The sequence below is a fragment of the Gastrolobium bilobum genome, unplaced genomic scaffold, assembly GCF_033153095.1.
Source record: "Gastrolobium bilobum isolate Gb01-03AN ecotype WA unplaced genomic scaffold, APGP_CSIRO_Gbil_v1 utg14285, whole genome shotgun sequence".
NCBI classification, from domain to species: domain Eukaryota; kingdom Viridiplantae; phylum Streptophyta; class Magnoliopsida; order Fabales; family Fabaceae; genus Gastrolobium; species Gastrolobium bilobum.
The window spans coordinates 174,808-191,562 of record NW_026897131.1 but is presented as its reverse complement, the minus strand read 5'-3'; the positions used below and the strand labels follow the sequence as shown (position 1 = coordinate 191,562).

The window sequence follows — 16,755 nt, the reverse complement described above, 5'->3', positions numbered from 1 at the left end:
CTTATTTTGCTTCGAAAAAATTCGAAGGCTTTTTTTGAGTTTTAAACGCTCTTATAGTATTATTGTTATAAATTCAAACTGTGTTTATTAGAGATAAAATATATCAAATGAGGTGTTATTGTGTAGATCTCGAAAACGTTGTGAAATTGAGGGTCTCCTCCCCTCCCCCACACCACAACAGGTCTTTGACACTTGATTAAGCTCTCCTCATCGTAAACTTCAAGTATTCGCCTCGTAAGTTGACTTGGCAGAAGCAACCAATAGGAACGATCCTGCAACTTATATTTTTTCATAAAAATAATGCTACATTCCGGCTAACATTCGTAGTGTTCTCTAGCTTCCAGTTCTTTAAGATCAAATTACCTTACACGATTTTTATAATTTTCTTCTAAATAGATGCTATTTTAATTTTTTAATTTTTTTATTTGTAATTTTGTTTTTTTCTTCTTATTTATGGATATGTACTCATTCAACGGCATTTTTAATATATTTATTTCTAATCTTGTTTTTAATATTTGATTGAATTGGACGATAATGTAGTGTTTTATTTTGACCGTGAAACAAAATTAAATTCAAATATTAAATAATTAACTATTATAATATTGTCTTTTAGAAACCAAAAATCAATGCCCAAATCTTAAATTGAATGGTGCTACTGTTGGAATTTGGTTTTGAAATGTTTGTGTCTCCAATGGTGATGAGAATAATACTTGGATTAAAGGTACAATACTACTTAGATAGCTTGAGCAAGAAAATTGCCATGTTGGTGGTGGTCATGGTTTGCACATTCGTGTCATCTTTTGCATGGTCTTGGGGTCCACTTGGGTGAGTGAGACATTTCCGCTAGAGGATAGGTTAGCTGGTCAAAGTGCGGCTGTATTCATGAACATGCTCTTCATCTTTATTATTGTACAAGCTTTCTCGTCCATGTAGTGCCACCTCAAATTTGAAATAATCTTATTTTTCTCGGCTTGGGTGCTTATTGTTACTAGACCAAAATCTAAAATGATTTGGGCTTGTTGAGGCCCAGCCCATTAACTTAACTAATCAGTTAGTTCAATTTCTGTTAGCTAGTTAGTTAGGATTAAGTTAGTTTTGGTTAGCTGGTAGTTCTGAGAAACCTTATGTATATAAGGATTAATCCTTTTTGCTTTCATCAATTATTCAAGAAGTATTCTTCAATCTTTGCTTCAACTATTTTCTTTCTCTCGATTCTGCAACATTTGCATGGTGATGCTGCTGTTGTAATATGGTATCAGATTTTTCTTCGCTTTAAGCTTTGTTGTTCGCATCTCTGATTCTTCCTTCTTCTTGCATCTTTCTTTATCTTCTTGATTCTTCAATTTCATGGCAAATCCCAACAATGCACTTCCGGATTTTTACACAAACCCTGGCAATCCTTTTTTCTTGCATCCAAGCGAAAGCCCTGGCTTGGTGCTTGTTTCTCCCCCTTTGGATGAACGCAATTATCATTCCTGGTCCAGATCCATGACTATGGCTCTATTGAGCAAAAATAAAATTGGTTTTGTGGATGGCACAATTGCTCCACCACCAGATCATGATCCTTCCTTCTCTGCATGGCAGCATTGTAACATGATTGTTCTCTCTTGGATCCATCGATCCATTAGTAGTTCCATTGCTAAATCCATTCTCTGGATTGATCGAGCCAGTGATGCATGGCTAGATCTTCGTGGTAGGTTCTCTCATTCTGATATTTTTCGCATTTCTGATTTACAAGAGGAGATGTATCGCTTGCAACAAGGTGAACGCTCCGTAACTGAGTATTACACTCAAATGAAAATCATGTGGGATGAGCTTGATAACCTCAAGCCATTGCCTTGGTGTCGATGTGCTAATCAGTGTTCATGTGGTGGTTATACCTTAATGCGCACTTACAGAGATCGTGATCAGGTTGTTCGATTTCTTAAAGGAATTAATGAGCAATATGCTCATGTCCGTTCCCAAGTTATGCTTCTGGATCCTTTTCCAAGTTTGATTCGAGTTTTTTCTCTCATCGTTCAACAAGAGAGACAAATGCAGTCTGTACTCTTAGTTGACCCGAATGATGATATTAAAGCCTTCAACAGTTATTCTGATAACCAGCAACGTCCCCAATTTGCAAGAGGCAGGGGTTCTGGTGTTCCTGCATTTGGAAGAGGCAGGGGTTATGCTGATCGTGGTCCAACTAGGGTGTGCACCTATTGTGGGAAGCCTAATCACACCATTGACACATGTTACCAGAAACATGGTTATCCTCCTGGTTTCAAGCCTAGAGGTCCGAAAGCTAACTTTGTATCTCAAGATGTTTTTGATAATCCTGAAGAAGTTGAATCTCCGGATGGCATGATGACCATTTCTCAAGAAGAGTATCAGAATTTGGTTCAAGGTCTGCATCTGAGTTCCTCCAAAGAAGACACTCCACTTAGTTCCACTAATTTGGTCCAAACCACTGCATTGAATGCTCATACCTCAGCTGTCACAGGTAATTCTTCAAAATGGCTCATTGACACAGGTGCCACTGACCATATCAGCTCCTCATCCTCCATTTATAGCAATCTTTCCAAAATTAATCCCATCTCCATCACATTACCTGATGGATCACATTCCACAGCACAATATGCTGGCACAATAGTTTTATCTCCCACTTTGACACTTTTCGATGTTTTATTTGTGCCTTCTTTTCATGTGAACTTAGTTTCTGTTACCAAATTACTTAAAACTATCCCTTGCTATCTAATCTTTCGTGATTCTTATTGCCTCATCAAACAGATGAATACCAATGTGATGATTGGTTCAGCTGATCAAACTGATGGATTATATGTGATGAAGCTTACAAGTACAGAAACTCCAAAAAGCCAACCTACTGTCTGCAATTTTCAGAATTCTATTTTTCCCATTTCTCTTCATTCTGTTAATAACATTGATGCCTCCATGTTATGGCATTCCAGACTAGGCCATGTATCTTCTTACATTTTGAATCATATGGAAATAAAATTTCCTTTCATTTCTGCTAAACATGTTTCCCCTTGTGATGCTTGTCACTTTGCTAAACAACATAAACTATCCTATCCTATCAGTAACACAACAACTACTTCTATTTTTCAACTAATTCATGTTGACATTTGGGGCCCTTATTCTATCCCCTCTGTCCATTGTCATAGATACTTCCTCACCATTGTTGAGGACTTTTCCCGTTTCACATGGGCTCTCCTTTTAAAATCTAAGGCTGATGCTCGATCCTCTTTACAAAATTTCATTACCATGATTCAAACTCAATTTCACATAACTGTCCAATGTATTCGATCAGATAATGGGGCTGAATTTGCTATGTCCTCATTTTATCAAAAGAAAGGCATCCTTCATCAAAAGAGTTGTGTAGAAAACCCCCAACAAAATGGTGTTGTTGAGCGAAAACACCAACATATTTTAAATGTGGCACGAGCCATTATGTTTCAGTCAAAATTGCCATTACCTTTTTGGTCTTTTTCCATTACACATGCCATCCATATCATCAACCGCACAACCACACCTCTTCTCAAATACCAAACTCCATATGAAATTCTGTATAAACAGCCTCCCACCCTATTGCATCTTAAAGTTTTTGGTTGCTTGTCTTATGCATCTACTCTTTTGTCTCACAGAACTAAATTTTCATCAAGAGCTCATAAATCAGTATTTTTGGGCTACCAAGAGGGTGTCAAAGGATATATCCTCCTTGACATTCATACCAGAAAAATATTCTTGTCACGAAATGTCATATTTTTTGAAACTGAGTTTCCTTTCACTGTTTTACACCATGCTTTTGTCCCTCCCAATTCTCATGTTTCCCCCAATACACATATAGATGAATTTGATCATTCTTCCTACCCTACACCAACAGTAATGCATCCACCAAACCCCATTCCCCACACTGACATACCCCCAGCCAATCCCAATACTCAATCTACCCCATCAATATCCACTCTACCATCACTTCCTGTTACTGACCAACTCATACAGCCTATGCCTATTCCCACACGAAAATCCACTAGATTGAGTAGACAACCATCTTACTTGCAAGATTATCACTGTACTCTATCAGCTACATCATTTATTCCATCTCTCAGGTAATTCTTCTTCTTCCACTCCTCTTTATCCCATATCTTCAGTTTTGACTTATGATAATTGTTTTCATTCCTATAAAACCTTTTGCTGTAACATCTCCACACACAAAGAACCAAATACTTATCTACAGGCTTCCAAACATGATTGCTGGCGCCAAGCAATGCAGGCTGAAATTTCAGCTCTTGAACTCAATAAAACTTGGACTCTTGTACCTCTTCCCCCTGGCAAGAACGTCATTGGGTGTAAGTGGGTCTACAAGATCAAGTTTCATGCTGATGGTTCCATTGAGAGATACAAGGCACGCCTTGTAGCAAAATGGTATACCCAAACTGAAGGATTGGATTATCTTGATACTTTCAGTCCAGTGGCCAAGCTCACTACTGTTCGATTGCTCATCTCTCTTGCTTCCTCCAAACAGTGGTTTTTAGAGCAACTTGATGTCAATAATGCCTTTCTCCATGGTGATCTACATGAGGAGGTATACATGGCTTTACCACCGGGCTCACAATCTTCCAATTCTTCACTTGTTTGTAGGCTCCACAAGTCTCTCTACGGGCTCAAGCAAGCAAGTAGACAGTGGTACTCTAAACTGTCCACTGCTTTGCTGTCTCTTGGATATTCTCAGTCTCAAGCTGATTTTTCCCTTTTTACCAGAAAGCAGGATCACTCATTTACAGCACTCCTTGTATACGTTGATGACATCATACTTGCTGGTGACAATATGGATGAAATTCACAGAGTCAAGTCTTTTTTGGATGCCACATTCAAGATCAAAGACTTAGGTAAACTCAGATTTTTTCTGGGCCTTGAGGTCTCTCGTGCTTCATCAGGAATCATCCTCAACCAACGTAAATACACTCTGGAGCTACTCTCAGACTCTGGTCTATTAGCTTGCAAGGCCGCTAATACTCCAATGGATTCCTCTTTGCGTCTTCGTCGTGACCTTGGTGAGCCTCTACCTGATGCTTCTTTGTATCGCAGACTCATTGGACGTTTGTTGTACCTCACTACCACCCGTCCAGATATAAGCTTCAGTGTCCATCAGTTAAGTCAGTATCTGTCTGCTCCAACTACCATTCATCTTGAGGCTGCTCATCGTGTCTTGCGGTATCTCAAAGCCTCTCCTGCCCAAGGGTTATTCTTTCCTGCTAACTCTTCTCTACAGCTCAGTGGCTTTGCTGATGCCGATTGGGCTTGTTGCCTTGACACGCGAAGATCAGTGACTGGATTTTGCATCTTCCTTGGTTCTTCTCTTATTTCCTGGAGATCAAAGAAACAAACTACTATCTCCCGCTCATCCACTGAAGCTGAATATCGTGCTTTGGCTGCCATAACTTGTGAGCTACAATGGCTATCCTATATTCTTCAAGATTTTTGCATCCTGCGGGAGAAACCAATTCCGGTTTTCTGTGATAACCATTCAGCTATTTACCTTTCTCACAATCCAGTTTTTCATGAACGATCCAAGCACATCGAGCTTGATTGTCACATCACTCGGGAGAAGATTCAATCAGGTCTTTTACATCTTCTTCCTATCTCCACTGCTGACCAGACAGCGGACATCTTTACCAAAGCTTTGTCACCTTCATCCTTCACTGCTCTCCATGACAAACTTGGTCTTCGTGATGTTCATACCCCAGCCCAAGCTTGTGGGGGGGGGGGGGGGGGTGTTACTAGACCAAAATCTAAAATGATTTGGGCTTGTTGAGGCCCAGCCCATTAACTTAACTAATCAGTTAGTTCAATTTCTGTTAGCTAGTTAGTTAGGATTAAGTTAGTTTTGGTTAGCTGGTAGTTCTGAGAAACCTTCTGTATATAAAGATTAATCCTTTTTGCTTTCATCAATTATTCAAGAAGTATTCTTCAATCTTTGCTTCAACTATTTTCTTTCTCTCGATTCTGCAACATTTGCATGATGATGCTGCTGTTGTAATACTTATCATGTCATTTATTCAAGGTTTCCTAATTCCAGAGACAAAAAAATATCTCCATTGAAGAGATGATTGCACTAGTTTTGGAAGAGTTATATGGATGATTAAATTTGAGGAGATATGCACGTGGCAGTACATTACCTTGAATATTTCGTACTGAATAGACATACATATCCAACATCAAATAAAAGTTCTAGTCAACCATATGAAGATAGCTCTCTCTTTCTTTTTTGATTCTTTGTGTGTATAATTTATATCTTTTATCCAAAAATAATATTCCCACATCTTTACACTTTATATGTTTATGATAGAAAAGTAAAGTATGTAAGAATATTGTAACATTTTAGTGTTTTACTATCAGGAAATTTTTTGCATAATATTGATTAGTATATTTTTTTAATATTCAAATGTTACTATTATTGTTATCAAAAAAAAAAATGTTACTATTATTATTATTATTATTATTATTATTATTATTATTATTATTATTATGATGATGTTATCTTAGGGCCTAGAAAAATCCTATCAATCTCTAGTACGAAATCGGGTAAAGAAAAAAAATGAAAATGAAAACCAAGGTATATTAAATTTCTATAAAAATTACTTGCAAACAAATATTTCAAATAATGAATTAGGCTCAAAAGATTAATTGTCTGTTCTTTTATGTTAATAATTATTGAGCTTGTTTTGGTACAATTTAATGATAAATGTTGCAAAAAGAGGATGCAGTAAATATGGCAAACGGAAATTTGATAAAGTAACACTCCTTTAATTCGAGTTCATTCGGAAAAACAAATCTCTAGTTTACATCACATTTTTTTTTTTGGTGAAATACATCACATTTTTTTTTAAATCCTAGTGGGCCATCTTTATTTTGCTTCTCATTTCGCAAAATATTTTTGGTATTATAGAAGGGTTTTATAAGAGTTATGTTGTAGGAAAAGTGATTGTGTAATGTTATAGAGATTCGTTTTGCGTGCCTTAATTTTTTATTTATTTTTTTGTTTTAAAAAGTGTGGGCCCCACAAAATATTGTGAGAGTAGAAAAGTTTGTTATGTTATGTTAAAAGATAAAATAAAAACCCATTATAGATATACCGAACACTCGATGTATCTTTTATTAAATATGAAAAAATAACACATTTATATTATTTTTATTTCTATGATTATTTCTTTTTCTTTTTTCATTTTGAAAAAGAAAGTACTTATTCCCTGACCATTGAAAATGTGCTCCTTGTTCCTTAGCATTGGTGTGCCAAGGTTGCATTCCCAATGCTATGCAGATTACTGAGAATTGCAATACTGAGGTCTGCAAGAATTTTTTTTTCCAAATTTAGCGGAACAGTGATTATTTTGTCATTGTTGGCAAAAAAATTTATCAGACTGTCATGCCAACAATAAATTTTGCCAAAATATCACGTGGCATATTTCGTTACATTGTGTAGCGAAATATGTGTGCAAATAATTCACTACACAGTGTAGCGAAATATGCCACGTCAGAACCAAAAATGTCACGTGTCAAACAGGGAGAATTTCGCTACTCGGTGTAGCGAAATTCTCTCTGTTTGACACGTGGCATTTTTAGTTCTGTGCATTCTGACGTGACATATTTCGCTACACTGTGTAGCGAATTATTTGCACACATATTTCGCTACACAGTGTAGCGAAATATGCCACGTGACATTTTGGTAAAATTTACTGTTGACGTGACAGTCTAATAATTTTTTTTGTCAACAGTGACACTTTGGTCACTCTTCCAATTTAGCATTGTGTAGTTTTCGCCCCAAATAAGAATAGGAAACAAAATCTCTTGCTCATAATTACGTGCAAGTTGCGAAAGTCGATGATTTGTCATTACCGTGTTTGGTGGAGTAGAAATTTTTTTTTATCCGAAAATTTTAATTTTCAGAAATATGATCGAAATATTTAATTTACAATAATATCCGAAAATTAAAAATTTAGAAAAATTCAGTTTCCCGAGAATCCTACAAAATACCTTGTACCAAATGCCATGTTGAATTGTTTATGGAAAAATATTTGTCTTTTTAAATGACATAACTTATATCATCTTACTCTCACAAAGAGGTAAAATTCACAACTTTGTTTTTTTGTCCACTCTCTCTCCTCCTTTATCTAGCTCTTTTTCTCACTTAAAATAACATAATTTTACATCTTTTAAAATGATACACACTTTTTCATTGTATATTTTATTATTTTCACCTCCTATAGTTGTTGACACACAGAGCACAATTGGTGAATACGTGTATGTATAGAGAGTACTATTAGTTTTATGTATATATATCAGAGTACTATTACTTAATTTTGGTTGGGTATTTCATATTACACATATTAGTTGATAAACAGTCATGATGGTCTCTCAGGGCATGCTCCCGTGAGTTGCACATACATAAACTTGTCATGTGCTAGTTGCGCACCTGTGTGTATAACTATATGTATTAGTTAGATAAAATAGTAGTAAATAATAAGTATGGTAACTTATTTTTTAATTGCAATTTTTTTTCCAAGAGTAACAACTCAACCATAATATGAGTAAAAAGAAATGACTAAAGGGTGAAAAAAAAGTAAAAATTCATAATTAATAAATATTTATTTGCGTTTAAATTATAAAACAATTATAGGAATATTTTTTGAACCATTAATTATAATTTGTTTTAAAATTAATTGTAATTAATTATTGAATTCACAAGAAAATTTTCATCAATGATTAATTATTAATTAATATTGATTGGAAATTATTAATATATATTTTTTTAAAAAAATAGGTTCATCAATTATCAAATTATTAATATAATAATTAATACTTGTAATAATATATTAATTATTAATTTTAATTATTTACTATTTAAAATTAATGAGTATAAGGATAAGGGACTTTTTATAGAAAGAAGAGTCAAAATTATTTTTTCATTATTTGGCATAAAAAGAAATTGGCTAACCAATTTGAGTTTGGCACTCTCAAATTGTGCCATGTAGTGCGATTGGCCCATTTTCGTTCTTTTTTTTTTCCTTTCAAAAAGTAAGAAAAAAGAATGTCAGGGGAGGGGGTGCGCCATTAACTACCCATGACGGTAAATAATTTGTACACACACTCTAAAGTAGTGTTTTGCAAGAATAAAACCAATATTTGATCAAAACTTGCTTCTTAAAGAGGATGTAGAATCATATAACAAACTTCATCTCTCCTAAGCAATAAAACTCTAGTGACAGAGTAATTTGGAACTAGCTAATAAAGCTATGGAGGATTCAACTTAAAATCTACCTCCTCCTATCTAGGAAGAAACTTAAATAATTCAAATTTTAAATGGCATCTAACATAGAAATGGGACAAATCACCTTAACACATTTGGTCTTTCTTATGGATTTTATTGGGGACATTTTACTTACGACTGGAAATAGGGTGAGAAGACATGTCCTCTGCCAACTTGTGTCATAGGTGGTAGGAGGTCTTTCTTATGGATTTTATTGGGGACATTTTACTTACGAATGGAAATAAGGTGAGAAGACATGTCCTCTACCAACTTGTGTCCTAGGTGGTAGGAAAATCTTGAGATTGCAATCCATGTTTTCTGAGACTATTAATTCTTGGTCTTAGAGAGATTGCCTATAGGTTCTTCCTCACCAGGAATGTGCTATTTTGTTCTCCACGTTCTTCAGAGAGTGGCTTCACTCAAATCTAATGCCAATCTAGCATAGTCCACCTTGGTGTGATTGGTCCAGTCTCTTTGGAATTATGTGTTGGTTGATCTGGAAAGATAAAAATAACTTGATTTTCGCATAGGTAAGCTCTTATGAAGAGGTTGTGGATAGGACAACTTTTGACAATAAAGATAGGGTTAGAGCTTTCTTATAGCTCAAGGTTTGGAAAAACAACCTAGGAGTCTTCAACTAATTGCTTGGGCATTTCCATAAGAGGGGTTGATTAAGGTCAATTTTGATGGATCGAGTGCATTGTAGGGTCTTAGAGCTGATTATGGGGGAGTAATCTGTGATTGTGCTAGTAGGTGGATTTTTGGATATTCCAAGAACGCAAGTTTAGGAATTCAATGGTGGCAGAGCTTTGGGGTGCATACCTTGGCCTTGAGCTAGTATGGGATCAAGGGTTTAGCAAGGTTTGGCTACATTGTGACTTTCTTTCAACCAGGAACTTCCTTTTAAATGGTTGCCAAGCTAATCATCCTCTGCATCCATTGCTTAACAACATCAGGTTTTCAAGGTCATGAGGGTGAAGATTATACACAACTATAGAGAAAGTAATAGTGTGGTAGATTGACTTCAACACATGTTTTTTAGCAGAACTGAGATCTGAAAAGGTGAGAGATTCCTCCCATAAAATGTATTCCTATATTGCAAAATGATACAGGAATGATTAGTTTTTCTCGTCTATGTTGTAGGTAGCACAACATGTTTCTCTCTCTCTCCCCCCTTATGTTAAAAAACAAGAAAGAAATTTAATGATTCTTTCGAGCATAATTCAATAGTTGAAATATTTGCTTATACTTTTTTTATATGATGATGATGATGATGATGATGATGATGATGATGATGATGATGATGATGATGATGATGATGATGATGATGATGATGATGATGATGATGATGATGATGATGATGATGATGATGATGATGATGATGATGATGATGATGATGATGATGATGATGATGATGATGATGATGATGATGATGATGATGATGATGATGATGATGATGATGATGATGATGATGATGATGATGATGATGATGATGATGATGATGATGATGATGATGATGATGATGATGATGATGATGATGATGATGATGATGATGATGATGATGATGATGATGATGATGATGATGATGATGATGATGAAGAACTTTTGGGACCGACGACTCTTGAAGAATCATTTTCATTCTTTGGTTATGTACGGAAAGATAGAAATAAAATGATTATATTTTATTGCTTATAAAAAAATTGCACTAATGTCATATATACAAAAATTTTAAGATAATAAAAAATTAAAAACATACATTCTTTTATTGTTTTACCCTAAACAATTAAAGTGTAAAGTATGGTGAAAGAATTTTGATGTGGAGATATTTTGATGCACTTATAGTTGGCCCATTGCACATGGCCTAACCATTAATTCAGAAAACCCAGAATCAACTAGAATTGTGACCCAATAAGTATGACCCAATTGTCAAAAGAAGCAGTGATATGGAATATAACAAATTACAATCGAATCCAAATCCTAGTAAAACAGCAGATGTGATTTTGATTTGTTTGGCAAGAAAAGGAAAGCAAAACAATTGGCATGATTTGAGATCTAAGATTTAGGACGTGTTTTCAATGATTTAATTGTAAATAGTTATTTGTAATTGGAAGTTAGTTATCGTTACATTTATGTTAGGAATTTTCCTCATTTTTAAGATTTTAGATTTTTGAATTTTGGATCAATTTGTAATTAGTCTATAAAAGGGCACTTATGACCCTCATTCTAGGAATTGAATATTTTTTTATTTTGATAATTAGAATTGAGAATCAGAGGGTTACTCTTTTGTGAAATCTCAACTTTCTGTTTAGCCACTTTTCTATGCGTTTTCAGCGTCATTTGGTACCAAAGCACTAGGTTGCTTTCAACCAATGGCTGAACAGAATCGTGAAGGTTGACGATGGCAGAGTCACGAGGGTAGGGAATATGGATTTGTTCCTGAAGAATATAGACAACTGCGTCAGATTGACGCGCGAGATATAGAAAATGAAGAGCTCGGAAGGCAGATCTAGGATTTGAAGCGACAACTTGACCAAGTGTTGGATAAGAAAATCCAAGTTTTGGAGCGAATACTTGTGCGAGCGCAGAGAAAGATAATTCAAGATTTGGAGCGACGATTCGTGCGAGTATGCATGAAAATCCAAATTTTAAAGTGAATTCTTGTATAGGCGTAGAGCATGCAAATCCAATATTTGGAGCAGCGATTTGCGTGGACAAAATTGGGCATTCAATCCGAAGAAGGAATGGAATTAGAGGACGCATCCGATGATGAAGAAGAGGACGTTAATCCCTTAGGGATTCTAAACCAGGGACAGAATTGGAAAGTACGACCTGGAAATCAGTCCACTTTTAAAGATATCAAGATGCAAATCAACATTCCTGACTTTGAAGTTTATGATCATAATCCATTTTATGATGATTATCCGATCTATGATAATAATCCAATTTATGATGATTATCCAATTTATGATAATTATCCGATTTTTGATGATTATCCAATCTACGATGATTATTTAACTTCTGATAAATCTAATAGAAAATTAGATGATGGAGATTTTATCGAGGAAGAATTGTCACTTCAGATTCTACCTAAAGAGATTGAGATCAGGGAAGAAAAAGAAGATTCGAGGGAAATTTTTATCCTAGCAGGGGAGAATGACGCACTTACAGTTGGGCCATTGCACATGACCCCACCATTGATTCAGAAAGCCTAGAATCAACTAGAATTGTGGCCCAATTGTCAAAAGAAACAGTGATTTGAAATATGACAAATTACAATCGAATCCAAGTCCTAATAAAGCAGCAGATGTGATTGTGATTTGTTTGGCAAGAAAAGGAAAGCAACACAATTGGCATGATTTGAGATCTACGATTTGAGACGTGTTTTGAATGATTTAATTGTAAATATTTATTTATTTTTGGAAGTTAGTTATCGTTACATTTATGTTAGAAATTTTCCTTATTTTTAAGATTTTAGATGTTTGTATTTTGAATTTTGGATCAATTTGTAATTAGTCTATAAAAAGGCGCTTATGACTCTCATTCTAGGAGTTGAATATTTTGTTATTTTGATAATGAAAATTGAAAATCAGAGGGTTATTCTTTTGTGAAATCCCAACTTTCTATTTAACCACTTTTCTATGCACTTTCAGCATCATATTTTTTTGGATAAAAGATGAAAATAAAAAAATTGGGTAAATATCATATCGCCTTATCTCGTGCAAGCCAAAACTAACTTGAACTTTTGTAGGATGTGGGGTCGATTATATAGCTACAAGTACCCACGAAGTAATGTTCTTCCACGTGTATATGGCCTCGAATTTAATTATCCATGAATCTCTTCCAGAACCAGTGTTGTTTCCATACTTTCTCGGTCATCTCTTGAATTGGGATATTCTTTGTCTCTGGAATTAGGAAGATTGTGAATAATGACATGGCAAGCACCCAAGCCGAGAAAAATAAGAAGATCCCGAACTTGAGGTGGCACAACATGGACAAGAAAGCCTGTGCAATGATAAAGGTGAAGAGCATGTTGGTGAACACAGCCACACTTTGCCCGGCTGACCTAGCCTCCAGTGGGAATGTCTCACTGGGAATTAGCCACCCAAGTGGACCCCAAGACCATGCAAAAGATGACACGAATGTGCAAACCATGACCACCACCAACATGGCAATTCCCTTGCTCAAGCTATCTGAATAGTCTTGTACCTTTAACCCAAGTATTACTCCAATCACCATTTGAGACACAAACATTTGAACACCAGCTTCCAACAGGAGCACCCTTCTCCCTGCTTTGTCAACTAAGAATACTGAAACCAATGTGGAGAGAACATTCACAGCTCCTGTGATTACTGCTGAGTACAGTGCAGCATCTTGCTGAAATCCCAATGTGTTGAACAACACTGGAGCATAGAACATGATCGCATTGATGCCAGTCATTTTTTGGAAGACCTGTACCAATAGAAAATTCAAAGTAAAAATTAATCAAAACACTAATTAACAAATTCTTATGTTCGCCTGTTCAGCACCTAAAAATTTATATAAGCTCATATATGAGTCAAAATAATATTGTTTGGTTTATGATTAATGGCAAATTAATATGAAAAATATAAGTAGTGACCTGCAACAAGATGGCAATGATCAAAGGAGGACGGTTGTGGCGCTTGAAGAGGTTGGTGAAAGGGTTTTTGACCTCTTTAGCCACTTTACTAGCTTTAACGATATCTTCAAATTCAGGGTCAACATTTTCTACACCACGAATCTTCTTCAGCACAACTTTTTCTTCATCCTCAAAAACCCTCTCAATAAGACTATTGGGAGTGTCATCCACTACAAGGGACCCCACTGTTAGCATCAGAGCTGGAATGCCTGCCAATGCCACTGATATCCTCCACCCATATCCACCTTCAATCATATTCCCCAATTTTCACAATTAGAGTCTAATAACCAAAATTTCAATGAATCAAAATAAAATTACGTAGTTTAATTTGTGCCTATCAATTTTCTGTTAATTATATAAGGATTATTTAGCTTACTTTGCAGTAAACCAGTTGACAATGTTTGCTATGAGAATTCCAATGGTGATGTTAAGCTGGAACATGATGTTAAGTGCTCCACGAATTCTTGTGGGTGCAATCCCAGAAAGAAAAACCGGCACAGCCTGTTGTGAAAATTATAATTCATCAAGAATCAACAATATTGAAAGAAAAATATCGTGCATGTGGATGTGATTGTACCCCAAAAAATGTAACAAAAAATAGAAATTAAAAATGCAGTGAAAAATGAAACATATAATTAAGTACCTGATTGGCGAAACCAACACCGCAACCAAGTATGATCCTGCCTATAATGAGGAGGTAAAGGGTATTTGCCACTGCATTTAAGGCAGTTCCAACAATGAAGAAAGCCCCCGAAATCAACATAGTTTGCTTGCGGCCTAGTTTTCTGGTGACTCCAGAGGCAAATAGGGTTGCAACCAAAGCTGCAAGGTAGAGTGAGGATGTGAACAATTGAAGGTTTTGATTGTCATATTTGCAGTAGTTGCTATCAATCCCGTGCTCCTGTGTCCTTCTGTATACTTCTGGGAAAAACTTTTGCAGAAAGCTAGGCATTGATGTGACACCGCCTGTATTCACAATTTTCACACATTAAATATGATTTTGTTTATGATTTAATTTAATCTAATCTAATCGGGAATGTTATTAAGTTTTATATATATTCACCTGAAATTCCAATATCATAACCGAACATAAGACCACCGGTGGCGGCCATTATGCAAGAAATGATGACAGTAAATGTGATCTTCGCTTCGAATTCGGTGTTCCCAGCTGCTGATGCAAATCCTCCGCCCGCCATGATTGCTAGCTAAATGTCTTGCCAAATTTACAATGATTGTCTTTTTGTGTGTGTATATATATATGTGTATATATATATATACACACAGCTTGGTTTTTGTAGCTTCAAGTCTTTCTTTGACGTATGGCCTGTCTTCGTTTTTTTCTTTTTTTTACAGGGAGCTGAAGGCGATTAAGTGGAAATAAGAATTGTAAGATAAAATAGGCTGTGATGAAGTTTTTCTAACAATATGACGCAATATATATAGGGGCTGGTGCCACAGGACGAGTGGATATCTTTAGAAGTTGATAGCAGATCGAGTGGATATCGATATCTTTAGATCCGTTTGGATTGGGTCACCACCGGTTATTTATATCTAATTATATCTAATGTAAGAGGTACTATTATAGATGTTATATCTAATTATGGAGAATACTAGCTACGAGGGAAATGGGAGCAGAAGTCATATCTTTTTAACATTTGCATGCAGGATACTATGAAATTAATGGATGACCTAGCTGTCCTAAGACCTCCCATCTTCTGTAGCGTTCCTCGGCTTTATAATAGAATATATGCTGGGTAGATTAATTTATACATTTATACTGTACATTTTAGAACTCTTGGTTAGCTTCTTTTATGTTGATTGTAATTACGGGCATAAATAGGTTGAGTTAGGCTAGACTTTGACTTAAATAGATTAGGTTTGTGTAAAAAATATTGAGTCTGACCTGGTTTGTTAGTCTGTGTAGGTCCCAAATTACAAGTCTGGTCTGACCTATAATTTAAAAATAAATGTATTAACAAGGAGCTATCTTTTGCGTAGGATGCATTTATATAGTTACTTTACCTCATTTATTTATGGGAAATACTTATCTTATGTCACATAAGATACTTGTCTTATGTTCACACTCATAAAATCTTGTGCCTATTTTTTCTTTTTTTAAAAATTGTGGGCCCCACAACTTTGTTTCACCAACATAAGATACCTATCTTATGTAACATAAGATTAATATCTCCCTTTATTTATTATGTTACGTATTTGATTGCTGTTGTACGCGCCTAAACATTTATCCTAATGTCCCACTCTTCATTCGTTGACGAAACTACCCTTGATAGGGAAATAAGTTGCTGCTAAACTTGTGTTGTAGTTGGAAAGCACTATTCTCTTCAGATATGATAAAATATTAGCAGTAGTGAAGTACTGTTTTCTAGATTTTAGCATTTTTCTGCTTCCTTTTTTCTGCACTTGCTGTAGCACTGCTAAAAATTCTGGTCATCAGCAGTAAAATTTATGCGTCTTTGTGTTCAGGTTTTATATATTCTTTGTATTGAGTTAAATATGATAAATCAACAGCTATAGTATGGCTCTGATTGTGTAAACAAAATTTTGTTCTAAGATCAATCATGGTTTCGAAAAAAGGAGCCACATCTCATCACATATCATAGTGGCCAAAATCGTAGTTAGATTGATTTTTTTTTCTGGCTAGCAGAGAAGATAGAATTTCTTGTGTCGACTGTAAGGTCTACCCTGGAGAGTGTGTCGCTACGCAACATAAGCTGGTAGTTCTGGAGGTTCGGTTCAACAAAGTACCTACAATGAGGAAGAGGGCTCAGAACCC

The 16,755-nt window shown here is 35.5% G+C and overlaps 1 pseudogene; it reads right to left on the bottom strand.

The window, feature by feature from the left end:
- Nucleotides 1-13,123: 13,123 nt before the first annotated feature.
- LOC133304405 (sugar transport protein 13-like) lies at nucleotides 13,124-15,157 on the bottom strand (annotated as a pseudogene).
- Nucleotides 15,158-16,755: the final 1,598 nt, after the last annotated feature.